General features: G+C 40.6%; 11 non-coding genes across 11 annotated transcripts; all 11 read right to left on the reverse strand.

Moving 5' to 3' along the window:
- Nucleotides 1–22: 22 nt before the first annotated feature.
- Nucleotides 23–95, reverse strand: TRNAR-CCU (transfer RNA arginine (anticodon CCU)). The gene has a single exon. It is a non-coding gene; the product is annotated as a tRNA-Arg (tRNA).
- A 1299-nt stretch (nt 96–1394) lies between these two features.
- Nucleotides 1395–1487, reverse strand: TRNAI-UAU (transfer RNA isoleucine (anticodon UAU)). The gene is given in 2 exon segments: nt 1395–1430; nt 1450–1487. It is a non-coding gene; the product is annotated as a tRNA-Ile (tRNA).
- A 5408-nt stretch (nt 1488–6895) lies between these two features.
- Nucleotides 6896–6968, reverse strand: TRNAR-CCU (transfer RNA arginine (anticodon CCU)). Its single transcript has one exon. It is a non-coding gene; the product is annotated as a tRNA-Arg (tRNA).
- A 1106-nt stretch (nt 6969–8074) lies between these two features.
- TRNAR-CCU (transfer RNA arginine (anticodon CCU)) lies at nt 8075–8147 on the reverse strand. The gene has a single exon. It is a non-coding gene; the product is annotated as a tRNA-Arg (tRNA).
- Nucleotides 8148–9252: 1105 nt separating this feature from the next.
- On the reverse strand, nt 9253–9325 carry TRNAR-CCU (transfer RNA arginine (anticodon CCU)). The gene has a single exon. It is a non-coding gene; the product is annotated as a tRNA-Arg (tRNA).
- A 2263-nt stretch (nt 9326–11588) lies between these two features.
- On the reverse strand, nt 11589–11661 carry TRNAR-CCU (transfer RNA arginine (anticodon CCU)). The gene has a single exon. It is a non-coding gene; the product is annotated as a tRNA-Arg (tRNA).
- A 1299-nt stretch (nt 11662–12960) lies between these two features.
- Nucleotides 12961–13053, reverse strand: TRNAI-UAU (transfer RNA isoleucine (anticodon UAU)). The gene is given in 2 exon segments: nt 12961–12996; nt 13016–13053. It is a non-coding gene; the product is annotated as a tRNA-Ile (tRNA).
- An 887-nt stretch (nt 13054–13940) lies between these two features.
- Nucleotides 13941–14013, reverse strand: TRNAR-CCU (transfer RNA arginine (anticodon CCU)). Its single transcript has one exon. It is a non-coding gene; the product is annotated as a tRNA-Arg (tRNA).
- A 126-nt stretch (nt 14014–14139) lies between these two features.
- On the reverse strand, nt 14140–14232 carry TRNAI-UAU (transfer RNA isoleucine (anticodon UAU)). The gene is given in 2 exon segments: nt 14140–14175; nt 14195–14232. It is a non-coding gene; the product is annotated as a tRNA-Ile (tRNA).
- An 894-nt stretch (nt 14233–15126) lies between these two features.
- On the reverse strand, nt 15127–15199 carry TRNAR-CCU (transfer RNA arginine (anticodon CCU)). The gene has a single exon. It is a non-coding gene; the product is annotated as a tRNA-Arg (tRNA).
- A 1292-nt stretch (nt 15200–16491) lies between these two features.
- On the reverse strand, nt 16492–16584 carry TRNAI-UAU (transfer RNA isoleucine (anticodon UAU)). The gene is given in 2 exon segments: nt 16492–16527; nt 16547–16584. It is a non-coding gene; the product is annotated as a tRNA-Ile (tRNA).
- Nucleotides 16585–17302: the final 718 nt, after the last annotated feature.

Consider the following 17302-nt stretch of genomic DNA (forward strand, 5'->3'; position numbering starts at 1 on the left):
GTTGGAAAGGGAAATCCACAAGCACCCCAGATGGGACTCGAACCCACAATCCCTGGCTTAGGAGGCCAGTGCCTTATCCATTAGGCCACTGGGGATGGATAGCAAAGGTAAAAAATCAAAAAATTTTTTTTTCCTCATAAGAGTGAAGCAATCGCCACCAAATCATGAACCGATTCAACTACTTCAGTAGTCAAAAATACTAAAGAAAGACAAGAAAAGAATGCTCCAGGTGAGAGTCGAACTCACAACCTCAGCATTGCTCAACAGTTACTGCATTATAAGTACCGCGCGCTGACCGATTGCACCACTGGAGACATGAAGGTACGGATGGAAAAGATAAATTCTCCAAAAAAAGAGACATTTGAAAGGGGATTGTTCTTCAGGAAATTAACTATTGCTTACAACAGGTTTGGGCGGGGGGTTATAATAATGTTTGACAATATGTATTCTACCATATCGCAATCTTTCTTAAAAATGAGAAATTTGTGCGCTGGGTCTTTTTAGACTCAAACATCCTGGGATTTTTTCACGAAATGCGCTCGTACATTTGCTGCAATGAACACACGTTGACGCTATAGTTTGCATTGAAGCATCTAATGAGGGTTTGCCAAAATTCTTCTGAATTCAGGGGCAAAAGGGTCATCTGTGACATCACCTTTTATGATTCCTAGATCCTGTGTTAACAGCTGCGTACAGAGGTGTTGTCAGTCTTTGTAACCCTACCTCTGACATTAAGGTGAAACTGCTCGACAACGACAGGATGTACGAGTCCAAAATAGCTCCAGTGGCCAGGGTGAAAATTGAAAGATTACTCATTTTGTTTTTTAATAAAGAACATGATATGGAAAACCATTGTCAAAAATGTTCCAAAAATGGTTCACTTTTTTCACTTATTCTTTTATATTTTGAGATTTGCAAACAATGTGTGGTTGAAAGCATATCCATATCTTAGAAAACATACTCTGTGGTATTCGTGGCATTAATGAAGATGAAAACAATTAAGATGCTAGGCTTTTCCGCCACACAAAGTCGACACTGTTGCGTGTTAACACTTCTCTCAGTACATAGAAAGGATAACTCTAAATGGCAGAGCTTTGCAAGAACTAAGTCACGAGAAAACAAGACTATCGTCGAGTAGAACAGTTTTCACCTGCATCATCAACATTCCATGAGAAGCTGTTGGAAAGGGAAATCCACAAGCACCCCAGATGGGACTCGAACCCACAATCCCTGGCTGAGGAGGGCAGTGCCTTATCCATTTGGCCACTGGGGATGGAAAGCAAAGGTAAAAAATCAAAAAAAATTTTTTTCCTCATAAGAGTGAAGCAATCGCCACCAAATCATGAACCGATTCAACTACTTCAGTAGTCAAAAATACTAAAGAAAGACAAGAAAGTTCCAGGTGAGGGTTGAACTCACAACCTCGGCATTGCTCAACAGTTACTGCTTTATAAGTACCGCACGCTGACCGATTGCACCACTGGAGCCATGCGGGTACAGATGGAAAGGATAAATTCTCCAAAAAAAAGAGACATTTGAAAGGGGATTGTTCTTCAGGAAATTAACTATTGCTTACAACAGGTTTGGGCGGGGGGTTATAATAATGTTTGACAATATGTATTCTACCATATCGCAATCTTTCTTAAAAATGAGAAATTTGTGCGCTGGGTCTTTTTAGACTCAAACATCCTGGGATTTTTTCAGGAAATGCGCTCGTACATTTGCTGCAATGAACACACGTTGACGCTATAGTTTGCATTGAAGCATCTAATGAGGGTTTGCCAAAATTCTTCTGAATTCAGGGGCAAAAGGGTCATCTGTGACATCACCTTTTGTGATTCCTAGATCCTGTGTTAACAGCTGCGTACAGAGGTGTTGTCAGTCTTTGTAACCCTACCTCTGACATTAAGGTGAAACTGCTCGAGAACAACAGGATGTACGAGTCCAAAATAGCTCCAGTGGCCAGGGTGAAAATTGAAAGATTACTCATTTTGTTTTTTAATAAAGAACATGATATGGAAAACCATTGTCAAAAATGTTCCAAAAATGGTTCACTTTTTTCACTTATTCTTTTATATTTTGAGATTTGCAAACATTGTGTGGTTGAAAGCATATCCATATCTTAGAAAATATACTCTGTGGTATTCGGGGCATTAATGAAGAAGAAAACAATTAAGATGCTAGGCTTTTCCGCCACACAAAGTCGATACTGTTGCGTGTTAACACTTCTCTCAGTACATAGAAAGGATCGCTCTAAATGGCAGAGGTTTGCAAGAACTAAGTCACGAGAAAACAAGACAATCGTCCAGTAGAACAGTTTTCACCTGCACCATAAACATTCCATGAGATGCTGTTGGAAAGGGAAATCCACAAGCACCCCAGATGAGACTCGAACCCACAATCCCTGGCTTAGGAGGCCAGTGCATTATTCATTAGGCCACTGGGGCTGGATAGCAACGGTAAAAAATAAAAAAATTTTTTTTTCCTCATAAGAGTGAAGCAATCGCCACCAAATCATGAACCGATTCAACTACTTCAGTAGTCAAAAATACTAAAGAAAGACAAGAAAAGAAAAGAATGCTCGAGGTGAGGGTCGAACTCATAACCTCGGCATTGCTCAACAGTTACTGCTTTATAAGTGCAGCGCTCTGACTGATTGCACCACTGGAGTCATGCACGGACGGATGGAAAGGATAAATTCTCCAAAAAAAAGAGACATTTGAAAGGGGATTGTTCTTCAGGAAATTAACTATTGCTTACAACAGGTTTGGGCGGGGGGTTATAATAATGTTTGACAATATGTATTCTACCATATCGCAATCTTTCTTAAAAATGAGAAATTTGTGCGCTGGGTCTTTTTAGACTCAAACATCCTGGGATTTTTTCAGGAAATTCGCTCGTACATTTGCTGCAATGAACACACGTTGACGCTATAGTTTGCATTGAAGCATCTAATGAGGGTTTGCCAAAATTCTTCTGAATTCAGGGGCAAAAGGGTCATCTGTGACATCACCTCTTGTGATTTCTAGATCCTGTGTTAACAGCTGTGTACAGAGGTGTTGTCAGTCTTTGTAACCCTACCTCTCATATTAAGGTGAAACTGCTCGAGAACGACAGGATGTACGAGTCCAAAATAGCTCCAGTGGCCAGGGTGAAAATTGAAAGATTACTCATTTTGTTTTTTAATAAAGAACATGATATGGAAAACCATTGTCAAAAATGTTCCAAAAATGGTTCACTTTTTTCACTTATTCTTTTATATTTTGAGATTTGCAAACATTGTGTGGTTGAAAACTGCGTACAGAGGTGTTGTCAGTCTTTGTAACCCTACCTCTCATATTAAGGTGAAACTGCTCGAGAACGACAGGATGTACGAGTCCAAAATAGCTCCAGTGGCCAGGGTGAAAATTGAAAGATTACTCATTTTGTTTTTTAATAAAGAACATGATATGGAAAACCATTGTCAAAAATGTTCCAAAAATGGTTCACTTTTTTCACTTATTCTTTTATATTTTGAGATTTGCAAACATTGTGTGGTTGAAAGCATATCCATATCTTAGAAAATATACTCTGTGGTATTCGGGGCATTAATGAAGATGAAAACAATTAAGATGCTAGGCTTTTCCGCCAAACAAAGTCGATACTTTTGCGTGTTAACTAGAGTTGAGCGATACCGTCCGATACTTCAAAGTATCGTATCGGATGGTATCGGCCGATCTTTAAAAAAAGTATCGGTATCGCCGATTCCGATACCGGAAGTCCCATTCAAGTCTATGGGACTTCCGGTATCGGAATAAGAAAAACCCTTTCCTGCCCTTGTACAGCCTCTCTGGGGTCTGTACGGGCCTTTCGGGGGGCTTTGCCGGCCTGCCAGGGGGTCTGTGCAGGCTCCGGTGGTCTGTGCCGGCCTGCCGGTGGTCTGTGCAGGCTCCGGGGGGCTGTGCCGGCCTGCCCGGGGGGCTGTGCCGGCCTGCCGGGGGGCTGTGCAGGCTCCGGGGGGCTGTGCCGGCCTGCCGGGGGGCTGTGCCGGCCTGCCGGGGGGCTGTGCAGGCTCCGGGGGGCTGTGCCGGCCTGCCGGGGGGCTGTGCCGGCCTGCCGGTGGTCTGTGCAGGCTCCGGGGGTCTGTGCAGGCATCGTCCGATGGGACTACAAGTCCCATCGGGCGATGCCTGCTACCATGACAGTGATTGACACATTAGCCAATGATGGGACAGTAGTAGTCCCATCATCCGGCTAATGTGTTAAATGTAAAAAAAAAAATTACATGCTACATACATACAACATGCATACTACATACATGCTACATTCATACTACATACTACATACATGCTACATTCATACTACATAAATACTACATGCAACATACATACTACATATATTCTACATGCATGCTACATACATACTGCATGCTACATACATACCACATATATACTACATACATACTACATGCATGCTACATGCTACATACATAACACATATATACTACATGCATGCTACATACATACTACATGCTACATACTACATATATACTACATGCATGCTACATACTACATGCTAAATACATACTACATGCATGCTACATACATACTACATACATACTACATGCATGCTACATACATACTACATGCTACATACTACATGCATGCTACATACATACTACATGCTACATACTACATATATACTACATGCATGCTACATACATACTACATACATACTACATATATACTACATGCATGCTACATACTACATGCTACATACATACTACATATATACTACATTCATACTACATACTACATATATACTACATACATACTACATACATACTACATGCATGCTACATACATACTACATGCATGCTACATACATACCACATACATACTACATGCTACATACATACCACATATATACTACATACATACAATACATTCATACAATACATACATAGACATACAGTACATATAACATAGAGTAACATACTTACCAATACTTGTCACATTGTTCCCCGAAGCCATTGTCTATTCCGGGATAAATATTAACATAACAAACCACAAAAATACTCACCCACGATCCGAAGCAGTCCACGAGTGTGTCCCACGACGATCTTGGGTAGAGAACTGCAGCATCAGATGATGCTGCCGTTCTCTACGGGCTGCAGGAATCCAATGACGGAAGGTAGGTATCCTTCCGCACTGTATTCCTCCGCCACTTAAAAAAAAAAAAGTCCCTAGTCTCACTTTATGCCATTGCTGTGTGGGAAATTCCCACACAGCAATGGCATAAAGTGAGACTAGGGACTTTTTTTTTTTAAGTGGCGGAGGAATACAGTGCGGAAGGATACCTACCTTCCGTCATTGGATTCCTGCAGCCCGTAGAGAACGGCAGCATCATCTGATGCTGCAGTTCTCTACCCAAGATCGTCGTGGGACACACTCGTGGACTGCTTCGGATCGTGGGTGAGTATTTTTGTGGTTTGTTATGTTAATATTTATCCCGGAATAGACAATGGCTTCGGGGAACAATGTGACAAGTATTGGTAAGTATGTTACTCTATGTTATATGTACTGTATGTCTATGTATGTATTGTATGAATGTATTGTATGTATGTAGTATATATGTGGTATGTATGTAGCATGTAGTATGTATGTGGTATGTATGTAGCATGCATGTAGCATGTAGTATGTATGTAGCATGCATGTAGTATATATGTAGTATGTATGTAGCATGCATGTAGTATGTATGTAGCATGCATGTAGCATGCATGTAGCATGCATGTAGTATATATGTAGTATGTATGTAGCATGCATGTAGTATGTATGTAGCATGCATGTAGCATGCATGTAGCATGCATGTAGTATGTATGTAGCATGCATGTAGCATGCATGTAGCATGCATGTAGTATGTATGTAGTATGTATGTAGTATGTATGTAGCATGTATGTAGCATGCAGTATGTATGTAGTATATATGTAGTATGTAGTATATATGTAGTATGTAGTATGTATGTAGCATGCATGTAGTATATATGTAGTATGTATGTAGCATGCAGTATGTATGTAGCATGTATGTAGTATGTATGTAGTATGTATGTAGTATGTATGTAGTATGTATGTAGCATGCAGTATGTATGTAGCATGTATGTAGTATGTATGTAGTATATATGTAGCATGCATGTAGTATGTATGTAGCATGCATGTAGTATTTTTTTTTTTTTTTTTTTTTTTTAACATTTAACACATTAGCCGGATGATGGGACTACTACTGTCCCATCATTGGCTAATGTGTCAATCACTGTCATGGTAGCAGGCATCGCCCGATGGGACTTGTAGTCCCATCGGACGATGCTTGCACAGACCCCCGGACATCAGCACAGCCCCCCGGCAGGCCGGCACAGCCCCCCGGCAGGCCGGTACAGACCCCCACAGGGTGCACAGACCACCGGCAGGCCGGCACAGCCCCCCGGCAGGCCGGTACAGACCCCGGGCAGTCCACACAGCCCCCCGGCAGGCCGGCACAGCCCCCCGGCAGGCCGGCAGAGACCCCCGGAAGGCCCGAAATGACGGCGCATCATGATGCGCACACACCGCGCATCATGATGACGTCAGGCCGTCAATCAACTGAACTTCCGATTCCGATGCCGAATTCCGATATTGAAAAAATATCGGAAGTCGGTATCGGAATTCCGATACAGCAAGTATCGGCCGATACCCGATACTTGCGGTATCGGAATGCTCAACACTAGTGTTAACACTTCTCTCAGTACATAGAAAGGATCGCTCTAAATGGCAGAGGTTTGCAAGAACTAAGTCACAAGAAAACAAGACAATCGTCCAGTAGAACAGTTTTCACCTGCACCATCAACATTCCATGAGATGCTGTTGGAAAGGGAAATCCACAAGCACCCCAGATGGGACTCGAACCCACAATCCCTGGCTTAGGAGGCCAGTGCCTTATCCATTAGGCCACTGGGGCTGGATAGCAAAGGTAAAAAAATCAAAAAATTTTTTTTTCCTCATAAGAGTGAAGCAATCGCCACCAAATCATGAACCGATTCAACTACTTCAGTAGTCAAAAATACTAAAGAAAGACAAGAAAAGAATGCTCCAGGTGAGAGTCGAACTCAAAACCTCAGCATTGCTCAACAGTTACTGCATTATAAGTACCGCGCGCTGACCGATTGCACCACTGGAGACATAAAGGTACGGATGGAAAGGATAAATTCTCCAAAAAAAGAGACATTTGAAAGGGGATTGTTCTTCAGGAAATTAACTATTGCTTACAACAGGTTTGGGCGGGGGGTTATAATAATGTTTGACAATATGTATTCTACCATATCGCAATCTTTCTTAAAAATGAGAAATTTGTGCGCTGGGTCTTTTTAGACTCAAACATCCTGGGATTTTTTCAGGAAATGCGCTCGTACATTTGCTGCAATGAACACACGTTGACGCTATAGTTTGCATTGAAGCATCTAATGAGGGTTTGCCAAAATTCTTCTGAATTCAGGGGCAAAAGGGTCATCTGTGACATCACCTTTTGTGATTCCTAGATCCTGTGTTAACAGCTGCGTACAGAGGTGTTGTCAGTCTTTCTAACCCTACCTCTGACATTAAGGTGAAACTGCTCGAGAACGACAGGATGTACGAGTCCAAAATAGCTCCAGTGGCCAGGGTGAAAATTGAAAGATTACTCATTTTGTTTTTTAATAAAGAACATGATATGGAAAACCATTGTCAAAAATGTTCCAAGAATGGTTCACTTTTTTCACTTATTCTTTTATATTTTGAGATTTGCAAACATTGTGTGGTTGAAAGCATATCCATATCTTAGAAAATATACTCTGTGGTATTCGGGGCATTAATGAAGATGAAAACAATTAAGATGCTAGGCTTTTCCGCCACACAAAGTCGATATTGTTGCGTGTTAACACTTCTCTCAGTACATAGAAAGGATCGCTCTAAATGGCAGAGGTTTGCAAGAACTAAGTCACGAGAAAACAAGACAATCGTCCAGTAGAACAGTTTTCATCTGCATCATCAACATTCCATGAGATGCTGTTGGAAAGGGAAATCCACAAGCACCCCAGATGGGACTCGAACCCACAATCCCTGGCTTAGGAGGCCAGTGCCTTATCCATTAGGCCACTGGGGCTGGATAACAAAGGTAAAAAATCAAAAAATTTTTTTTTCCTCATAAGAGTGAAGCAATCGCCACCAAATCATGAACCGATTCAACTACTTCAGTAGTCAAAAATACTAAAGAAAGACAAGAAAAGAATGCTCCAGGTGAGAGTCGAACTCACAACCTCAGCATTGCTCAACAGTTACTGCATTATAAGTACCGCGCGCTGACCGATTGCACCACTGGAGACATGAAGGTACGGATGGAAAAGATAAATTCTCCAAAAAAAGAGACATTTGAAAGGGGATTGTTCTTCAGGAAATTAACTATTGCTTACAACAGGTTTGGGCGGGGGGTTATAATAATGTTTGACAATATGTATTCTACCATATCGCAATCTTTCTTAAAAATGAGAAATTTGTGCGCTGGGTCTTTTTAGACTCAAACATCCTGGGATTTTTTCAGGAAATGCGCTCGTACATTTGCTGCAATGAACACACGTTGACGCTATAGTTTGCATTGAAGCATCTAATGAGGGTTTGCCAAAATTCTTCTGAATTCAGGGGCAAAAGGGTCATCTGTGACATCACCTTTTGTGATTCCTAGATCCTGTGTTAACAGCTGCGTACAGAGGTGTTGTCAGTCTTTCTAACCCTACCTCTGACATTAAGGTGAAACTGCTCGAGAACGACAGGATGTACGAGTCCAAAATAGCTCCAGTGGCCAGGGTGAAAATTGAAAGATTACTCATTTTGTTTTTTAATAAAGAACATGATATGGAAAACCATTGTCAAAAATGTTCCAAGAATGGTTCACTTTTTTCACTTATTCTTTTATATTTTGAGATTTGCAAACATTGTGTGGTTGAAAGCATATCCATATCTTAGAAAATATACTCTGTGGTATTCGGGGCATTAATGAAGATGAAAACAATTAAGATGCTAGGCTTTTCCGCCACACAAAGTCGATATTGTTGCGTGTTAACACTTCTCTCAGTACATAGAAAGGATCGCTCTAAATGGCAGAGGTTTGCAAGAACTAAGTCACGAGAAAACAAGACAATCGTCCAGTAAAACAGTTTTCATCTGCATCATCAACATTCCATGAGATGCTGTTGGAAAGGGAAATCCACAAGCACCCCAGATGGGACTCGAACCCACAATCCCTGGCTTAGGAGGCCAGTGCCTTATCCATTAGGCCACTGGGGCTGGATAACAAAGGTAAAAAATCAAAAAATTTTTTTTTCCTCATAAGAGTGAAGCAATCGCCACCAAATCATGAACCGATTCAACTACTTCAGTAGTCAAAAATTCTAAAGAAAGACAAGAAAAGAATGCTCCAGGTGAGAGTCGAACTCACAACCTCAGCATTGCTCAACAGTTACTGCATTATAAGTACCGCGCGCTGACCGATTGCACCACTGGAGACATGAAGGTACGGATGGAAAAGATAAATTCTCCAAAAAAAGAGACATTTGAAAGGGGATTGTTCTTCAGGAAATTAACTATTGCTTACAACAGGTTTGGGCGGGGGGTTATAATAATGTTTGACAATATGTATTCTACCATATCGCAATCTTTCTTAAAAATGAGAAATTTGTGCGCTGGGTCTTTTTAGACTCAAACATCCTGGGATTTTTTCAGGAAATGCGCTCGTACATTTGCTGCAATGAACACACGTTGACGCTATAGTTTGCATTGAAGCATCTAATGAGGGTTTGCCAAAATTCTTCTGAATTCAGGGTCAAAAGGGTCATGTGTGACATCACCTCTTGTGATTTCTAGATCCTGTGTTAACAGCTGCGTACAGAGGTGTTGTCAGTCTTTGTAACCCTACCTCTCATATTAAGGTGAAACTGCTCGAGAACGACAGGATGTACGAGTCCAAAATAGCTCCAGTGGCCAGGGTGAAAATTGAAAGATTACTCATTTTGTTTTTTAATAAAGAACATGATATGGAAAACCATTATCAAAAATGTTCCAAAAATGGTTCACTTTTTTCACTTATTCTTTTATATTTTGAGATTTGCAAACATTGTGTGGTTGAAAGCATATCCATATGTTAGAAAATGTACTCTGTGGTATTAGGGGCATTAATGAAGATGAAAACAATTAAGATGCTAGGCTTTTCCGCCACACAAAGTCGATACTGTTGCGTGTTAACACTTCTCTCAGTACATAGAAAGGATCGCAAGAACTAAGTAACGAGAAAACAAGACAATCGTCCAGTAGAACAGTTTTCATCTGCACCATCAACATTCCATGAGATGCTGTTGGAAAGGGAAATCCACAAGCACCCCAGATGGGACTCGAACCCACAATCCCTGGCTTAAGAGGCCAGTGCCTTATCCATTAGGCCACTGGGGCTGGATAGCAAAGGTAAAAAAGCAAAAAATTTTTTTTTCCTCATAAGAGTGAAGCAATCGCCACCAAATTATGAACCGATTCAACTACTTCAGTAGTCAAAAATACTAAAGAAAGACAAGAAAAGAATGCTCCAGGTGAGAGTCGAACTCAAAACCTCAGCATTGCTCAACAGTTACTGCATTATAAGTACCGCGCGCTGACCGATTGCACCACTGAAAACATAAAGGTACGGATGGAAAGGATAAATTCTCCAAAAAAAGAGACATTTGAAAGGGGATTGTTCTTCAGGAAATTAACTATTGCTTACAACAGGTTTGGGCGGGGGGTTATAATAATGTTTGACAATATGTATTCTACCATATCGCAATCTTTCTTAAAAATGAGAAATTTGTGCGCTGGGTCTTTTTAGACTCAAACATCCTGGGATTTTTTCAGGAAATGCGCTCGTACATTTGCTGCAATGAACACACGTTGACGCTATAGTTTGCATTGAAGCATCTAATGAGGGTTTGCCAAAATTCTTCTGAATTCAGGGGCAAAAGGGTCATCTGTGACATCACCTTTTGTGATTCCTAGATCCTGTGTTAACAGCTGCGTACAGAGGTGTTGTCAGTCTTTCTAACCCTACCTCTGACATTAAGGTGAAACTGCTCGAGAACGACAGGATGTACGAGTCCAAAATAGCTCCAGTGGCCAGGGTGAAAATTGAAAGATTACTCATTTTGTTTTTTAATAAAGAACATGATATGGAAAACCATTGTCAAAAATGTTCCAAGAATGGTTCACTTTTTTCACTTATTCTTTTATATTTTGAGATTTGCAAACATTGTGTGGTTGAAAGCATATCCATATCTTAGAAAATATACTCTGTGGTATTCGGGGCATTAATGAAGATGAAAACAATTAAGATGCTAGGCTTTTCCGCCACACAAAGTCGATATTGTTGCGTGTTAACACTTCTCTCAGTACATAGAAAGGATCGCTCTAAATGGCAGAGGTTTGCAAGAACTAAGTCACGAGAAAACAAGACAATCGTCCAGTAGAACAGTTTTCATCTGCATCATCAACATTCCATGAGATGCTGTTGGAAAGGGAAATCCACAAGCACCCCAGATGGGACTCGAACCCACAATCCCTGGCTTAGGAGGCCAGTGCCTTATCCATTAGGCCACTGGGGATGGATAGCAAAGGTAAAAAATCAAAAAATTTTTTTTTCCTCATAAGAGTGAAGCAATCGCCACCAAATCATGAACCGATTCAACTACTTCAGTAGTCAAAAATACCAAAGAAAGACAAGAAAAGAACGCTCCAGGTGAGAGTCGAACTCACAACCTCAGCATTGCTCAACAGTTACTGCATTATAAGTACCGCGCGCTGACCGATTGCACCACTGGAGACATGAAGGTACGGATGGAAAAGATAAATTCTCCAAAAAAAGAGACATTTGAAAGGGGATTGTTCTTCAGGAAATTAACTATTGCTTACAACAGGTTTGGGCGGGGGGTTATAATAATGTTTGACAATATGTATTCTACCATATCGCAATCTTTCTTAAAAATGAGAAATTTGTGCGCTGGGTCTTTTTAGACTCAAACATCCTGGGATTTTTTCAGGAAATGCGCTCGTACATTTGCTGCAATGAACACACGTTGACGCTATAGTTTGCATTGAAGAATCTAATGAGGGTTTGCCAAAATTCTTCTGAATTCAGGGGCAAAAGGGTCATCTGTGACATCACCTTTTATGATTCCTAGATCCTGTGTTAACAGCTGCGTACAGAGGTGTTGTCAGTCTTTGTAACCCTACCTCTGACATTAAGGTGAAACTGCTCGACAACGACAGGATGTACGAGTCCAAAATAGCTCCAGTGGCCAGGGTGAAAATTGAAAGATTACTCATTTTGTTTTTTAATAAAGAACATGATATGGAAAACCATTGTCAAAAATGTTCCAAAAATGGTTCACTTTTTTCACTTATTCTTTTATATTTTGAGATTTGCAAACAATGTGTGGTTGAAAGCATATCCATATCTTAGAAAACATACTCTGTGGTATTCGTGGCATTAATGAAGATGAAAACAATTAAGATGCTAGGCTTTTCCGCCACACAAAGTCGACACTGTTGCGTGTTAACACTTCTCTCAGTACATAGAAAGGATAACTCTAAATGGCAGAGCTTTGCAAGAACTAAGTCACGAGAAAACAAGACTATCGTCGAGTAGAACAGTTTTCACCTGCATCATCAACATTCCATGAGAAGCTGTTGGAAAGGGAAATCCACAAGCACCCCAGATGGGACTCGAACCCACAATCCCTGGCTGAGGAGGGCAGTGCCTTATCCATTTGGCCACTGGGGATGGAAAGCAAAGGTAAAAAATCAAAAAAATTTTTTTTCCTCATAAGAGTGAAGCAATCGCCACCAAATCATGAACCGATTCAACTACTTCAGTAGTCAAAAATACTAAAGAAAGACAAGAAAGTTCCAGGTGAGGGTTGAACTCACAACCTCGGCATTGCTCAACAGTTACTGCTTTATAAGTACCGCGCGCTGACCGATTGCACCACTGGAGCCATGCGGGTACAGATGGAAAGGATAAATTCTCCAAAAAAAAGAGACATTTGAAAGGGGATTGTTCTTCAGGAAATTAACTATTGCTTACAACAGGTTTGGGCGGGGGGTTATAATAATGTTTGACAATATGTATTCTACCATATCGCAATCTTTCTTAAAAATGAGAAATTTGTGCGCTGGGTCTTTTTAGACTCAAACATCCTGGGATTTTTTCAGGAAATGCGCTCGTACATTTGCTGCAATGAACACACGTTGACGCTATAGTTTGCATTGAAGCATCTAATGAGGGTTTGCCAAAATTCTTCTGAATTCAGGGGCAAAAGGGTCATCTGTGACATCACCTTTTGTGATTCCTAGATCCTGTGTTAACAGCTGCGTACAGAGGTGTTGTCAGTCTTTGTAACCCTACCTCTGACATTAAGGTGAAACTGCTCGAGAACAACAGGATGTACGAGTCCAAAATAGCTCCAGTGGCCAGGGTGAAAATTGAAAGATTACTCATTTTGTTTTTTAACAAAGAACATGATATGGAAAACCATTGTCAAAAATGTTCCAAAAATGGTTCACTTTTTTCACTTATTCTTTTATATTTTGAGATTTGCAAACATTGTGTGGTTGAAAGCATATCCATATCTTAGAAAATATACTCTGTGGTATTCGGGGCATTAATGAAGATGAAAACAATTAAGATGCTAGGCTTTTCCGCCACACAAAGTCGATACTGTTGCGTGTTAACACTTCTCTCAGTACATAAAAAGGATCGCTCTAAATGGCAGAGGTTTGCAAGAACTAAGTCACGAGAAAACAAGACAATCGTCCAGTAGAACAGTTTTCACCTGCACCATCAACATTCCATTATATGCTGTTGGAAAGGGAAATCCACAAGCACCCCAGATGAGACTCGAACCCACAATCCCTGGCTTAGGAGGCCAGCGCCTTATCCATTAGGCCACTGGGGCTGGATAGCAAAGAAAAAAATTCAAAAAAATTTTTTTTCCTCATAAGAGTGAAGCAATCGCCACCAAATCATGAACCGATTCAACTACTTCAGTAGTCAAAAATACTAAAGAAAGACAAGAAAAGAATGCTCCAGGTGAGGGTCGAACTCACAACCTCGGCATTGCTCAACAGATACTGCTTTATAAGTACCGCGCGCTGACCAATTTCGCCACTGGAGCCAAGCGTGTACAGATGGAAAGGATAAATTCTCCAAAAAAAAGAGACATTTGAAAGGGGATTGTTCTTCAGGAAATTAACTATTGCTTACAACAGGTTTGGGCGGGGGGTTATAATAATGTTTGACAATATGTATTCTACCATATCGCAATCTTTCTTAAAAATGAGAAATTTGTGCGCTGGGTCTTTTTAGACTCAAACATCCTGGGATTTTTTCATGAAATGCGCTCGTACATTTGCTGCAATGAACACACGTTGACGCTATAGTTTGCATTGAAGCATCTAATGAGGGTTTGAAAAAATTCTTCTGAATTCAGGGGAAAAAGGGTCATCTGTGACATCACCTCTTTTGATTCCTAGATCCTGTGTTAACAGCTGCGTACAGAGGTGTTGTCAGTCTTTGTAACCCTACCTCTGACATTAAGGTGAAACTGCTCGAGAACGACAGGATGTACGAGTCCAAAATAGCTCCAGTGGCCAGGGTGAAAATTGAAAGATTACTCATTTTGTTTTTTAATAAAGAACATGATATGGAAAACCATTGTCAAAAATGTTCCAAAAATGGTTCACTTTTTTCACTTATTCTTTTATATTTTGAGATTTGCAAACATTGTGTGGTTGAAAGCATATCCATTATCCATATCTTAGAAAATATACTCTGTGGTATTCGGGGCATTAATGAAGATGAAAACAATTAAGATGCTAGGCTTTTCCGCCACACAAAGTCGATACTGTTGCGTGTTAACACTTCTCTCAGTACATAGAAAGGATCGCTCTAAATGGCAGAGGTTTGCAAGAACTAAGTCACGAGAATACAAGACAATCGTCCAGTAGAACAGTTTTCACCTGCACCATCAACATTCCATGAGATGCTGTTGGAAAGGGAAATCCACAAGCACCCCAGATGGGACTCGAAACCACAATCCCTGGCTTAGGAGGCCAGTGCCTTATCCATTAGGCCACTGGGGCTGGATAGCAAAGGTAAAAAATCAAAAAAATTATTTTTCCTCATAAGAGTGAAGCAATCGCCACCAAATCATGAACCGATTCAACTACTTCAGTAGTAAAAAATACTAAAGAAAGCTCCAGGTGAGGGTCGAACTCACAACCTTAGCATTGCGCAACAGATACTGCTTTATAAGTACCGCGCTCTGACCGATTGCGCCACTGGAGCCATACGGGTATGAACGGAAAGGATAAATTCTCCAAAAAAAAAGAGACATTTGAAAGGGGATTGTTCTTCAGGAAATTAACTATTGCTTACAACAGGTTTGGGCGGGGGGTTATAATAATGTTTGACAATATGTATTCTACCATATCGCAATCTTTCTTAAAAATGAGAAATTTGTGCGCTGGGTCTTTTTAGACTCAAACATCCTGGGATTTTTTCAGGAAATGCGCTCGTACATTTGCTGCAATGAACACACGTTGACGCTATAGTTTGCATTGAAGCATCTAATGAGGGTTTGCCAAAATTCTTCTGAATTCAGGGGCAAAAGGGTCATCTGTGACATCACCTTTTGTGATTTCTAGATCCTGTGTTAACAGCTCCATACAGAGGTGTTGTCAGTCTTTGTAACCCTACCTCTGACATTAAGGTGAAACTGCTCGAGAACGACAGGATGTACGAGTCCAAAATAGCTCCAGTGGCCAGGGTGAAAATTGAAAGATTACTCATTTTGTTTTTTAATAAAGAACATGATATGGAAAACCATTGTCAAAAATGTTCCAAAAATGGTTCACTTTTTTCACTTATTCTTTTATATTTTGAGATTTGCAAACATTGTGTGGTTGAAAGCATATCCATATCTTAGAAAATATACTCTGTGGTATTCGGGGCATTAATGAAGATGAAAACAATTAAGATGCTAGGCTTTTCCGCCACACAAAGTCGATACTGTTGCGTGTTAACACTTCTCTCAGTACATAGAAAGGATCACTCTAAATGGCAGAGGTTTACAAGAACTAAGTCACGAGAAAACAAGACAATCGTCCAGTAGAACAGTTTTCACCTGCATCATCAACATTCCATGAGATGCTGTTGGAAAGGGAAATCCACAAGCACCCCAGATGGGACTCAAACCCACAATCCGTGGCTTAGGAGGCCAGTGCATTATCCATTAGGCCACTGGGGCTGGATAGCAAAGGTAAAAAATCAAAAAAAATTTTTTTCCTCATAAGAGTGAAGCAATCGCCACCAAATCATGAACCGATTCAACTACTTCAGTAGTCAAAAATACTAAAGAAAGACAAGAAAATAATGCTCCAGGTGAGGGTCGAATTCACAACCTCGGCATTGCTCAACAGTTACTGCTTTATAAGTACCGCGCGCTGACCGATTGCGCCACTGGAGCCATGTGGGTACAGATGGAAAGGATAAATTCTCCAAAAAAAAGAGACATTTGAAAGGGGATTGTTATTCAGGAAATTAACTATTGCTTACAACAGGTTTGGGCGGGGGGTTATAATAATGTTTGACAATATGTATTCTACCATATCGCAATCTTTCTTAAAAATGAGAAATTTGTGCGCTGGGTCTTTTTAGACTCAAACATCCTGGGATTTTTTCAGGAAATGCGCTCGAACATTTGGTGCAATGAACACACGTTGACGCTATAGTTTGCATTGAAGCATCTAATGAGGGTTTGCCAAAATTCTTCTGAATTCAGGGGCAAAAGGGTCATCTGTGACATCACCTTTTGTGATTCCTAGATCCTGTGTTAACAGCTGCGTACAGAGGTGTTGTCAGTCTTTGTAACCCTACCTCTGACATTAAGGTGAAACTGCTCGAGAACGACAGGATGTACGAGTCCAAAATAGCTCCAGTGGCCAGGGTGAAAATTGAAAGATTACTCATTTTGTTTTTTAATAAAGAACATGATATGGAAAACCATTGTCAAAAATGTTCCAAAAATGGTTCACTTTTTTCACTTATTCTTTTATATTTTGAGATTTGCAAACATTGTATGGTTGAAAGCATATCCATATCTTAGAAAATATACTCTGTGGTATTCGGGGCATTAAGGAAGATGAAAACAATTAAGACGCTAGGCTTTTCCGCCACACAAAGTC

The sequence above is a fragment of the Dendrobates tinctorius genome, unplaced genomic scaffold (assembly GCF_039654945.1).
Source record: "Dendrobates tinctorius isolate UK_male_01 unplaced genomic scaffold, ASM3965494v1 ptg000272l, whole genome shotgun sequence".
In the NCBI taxonomy this organism is placed as follows: domain Eukaryota; kingdom Metazoa; phylum Chordata; class Amphibia; order Anura; family Dendrobatidae; genus Dendrobates; species Dendrobates tinctorius.